The sequence below is a fragment of the Oratosquilla oratoria genome, chromosome 19, assembly GCF_046742065.1.
Source record: "Oratosquilla oratoria isolate Oo_2021 chromosome 19, ASM4674206v1, whole genome shotgun sequence".
Lineage (NCBI taxonomy): Eukaryota > Metazoa > Arthropoda > Malacostraca > Stomatopoda > Squillidae > Oratosquilla > Oratosquilla oratoria.
The window spans coordinates 11,693,603-11,696,102 of record NC_134795.1 but is presented as its reverse complement, the minus strand read 5'-3'; positions in this window follow the sequence as shown (position 1 = coordinate 11,696,102).

Below are 2,500 nucleotides of genomic sequence, written 5' to 3'. Positions count from 1 at the left end.
TCTTCCTTTTTCCGTCTTTACCCATCTGAAGTGGATCTAGACTCTACCTTTCTTTCCAGAGAGGGACAGTGAAGAAGTCACAATTGAGGCTTTTGTCTCCTCCCCTTTTTCCTTAACTGGAAACTCTTCTTTTCATTTTCGTTTCTGACGTTCAGTCAATCATTTTTTATTCCTTCGTCAAAAACCTCCTTTTTCTTTCTTTGCAGGAATGAATGAATTAGAAGCCGACTGAATAAATATACAAATGAATATGCAAATAAGTGAAAATTTAATATTTAGGCTGAGAAATAAATAGAAGAATGAATAGATGTACATATTCATACATATCTATACACACACTACGTATTAATATATATATATATATATATATATATATATATATATATATATATATATGTGTGTGTGTGTGTGTGTGTGTGTGTGTGTGTGTGTGTGTGTGTGTGTGTGTGTGTGTGTGTGTGTGTGTGTACATATATATATATATAGATATACACCCACACTTTTTATCTTAATTTCCGGATTCCACTCAGTTAAGTGTTGTCCGTGTCACTTTTTTGTATCTTGTTTTTTGCGCTTTGTGACAGGACTTGAATCTTAAACAACTTTCCTAGTTTAAGTGTCATCTGTGTCATCTTTTGTCACCTCGTTGTTTGCGCGTGGTGACCGGACTTTTTAATTCAAACTAGGTTTTTTATTTTTAGTTTTTTATTTTAGTTTGTATTTGCATTTTGAGTCTTTCATTCCGCTTTCATAATTCTAAATCAAAATTTAACTGTCTGTTGTGAAAATTATTAGTGTACAGCCACCATCCCCCTTCTGCCTTCTCTTCCTTGCATCACAGTATCATCTATACACAGCCATTCTCCATTCATCCCTATCTCCTGCCTTCTCCCTCTCTTACTGAACAGACATCCCACTCATGCTCAGCGCCCCATTCACCCCATCTATCCATCTCATCCTTGGTCCTCCTCTCAAGATCACTCCATCCACTTCTGCTTGTCACACCTCTTTCACTAATATTTCTTTACTAATATTCCCCTGCGTCCAAAACATCCCAATATTCTTTCATCAACCCTATCTGCCATCTATTTTTCCATCCCCGCTCTTCTCCTCGTCTTCTCGTTTCTCAACTTATCAAAACGTGTAGCCCCTACAATACTTATTAGACATTTCATCTCAAACACATTTAATATTTTTCTCTGTTTTGAAAGGCAGCAACAAGATTCTGCTCACTTGATGTGCCATGCTTCCTCAACTGGGCTTTCTTCAGAGACCACAACTTTTCTATTGGAGAATGGTCAGGACTGTTGGCTGGACAATCCTTTATATATACAATTCCAATAAAATCCAGCCACCCCTCTGCCACTTTTACTTTGCTATGTGAGCAAGTGGTTCGTCCTACTGATACACTTCACTTTGACAGATGTCTGCCAGGTACCTGTCCTTGTTGACTGCAGCGTTCTTTGTTGAGTCTACTAGCTTCCCAACTCCGTGGTACCAAAAGCACCCCCAGACCATTACTGAGCCAGGGCTTATGACATTCCCCTTGCTATACCTATGGGAGTAGGGATCTTGACCGCTGCTTAACTATCCTTATCTTCCTTCCTCGGTTGCTAGTTATGGTAAAGGTGGCCTTATCAGACCATATCACTCTTCCGTTTGTCCTGATCCAAAGCAAGATATTTCAGGCAAAAAGGAATTAGGTTCTTCTTTTGTCTGACTGTAATAATCGATTTTCTTCGTCAGGTGTAGTACCTATACCCAAGGTCGTTATAGAGATGAAGCTGCATGGGCCTCAAAGACACACTGACCAGCAGTTGAGGGTTCTTGTGCTTTAACTATTTAGCAGAAATGTGAGGTTCCCGTCAACTTGGCACCTTCAAGGTTTTGGACGTTGTCTTATGAACTACTCTTGGTCTTTTCTTGGGAGGTCTGGGTGGACGTCGCCAGCGTCACGGCAACGCTTAGTCCACCTCTGCACAAAACGCAGTAGAATGCCGGTGATGTCTAAAATGTCTTTGCTAGACTTCCCTCCCTTTACCGAGGCAGCATTACTTGCCAGTTTGTCCTTTTTCAATTCTTTTCCCAAGCCCATTGATTAGTGATAACGATAATAGTGCAAATGGGTGATTCGTAGAGAAGAGCAAAATATATCCGTGCACCACAAAGGCCAGTGGTAACTGATGTAACAAGAGATGTATGTTACTGGGCTAGTGACGCAGGGAGTGAACGAAGCTCGAGTGAGTTTCATGTTTTATTATGGTTAGTGCGAGTGTCGGCCTAGGTTGGGTCGGCGGTCAGGCTCTGAGGCTGCCCTGACCGCAAAGATGACCGCGTGGGCCTGGGGACGAGCACCGCTGGTTACAAGTACAGAAGAGAACTGTATACACCCTACGTACCGAAAGAAAGCGAAGGACCCAGCCTCGCGGGAACATGGCTCGGAAGGGCCTAGGTTGTGCTTCCATGAGGATACAAATGCCTGTAGTACAGGCCTAATATG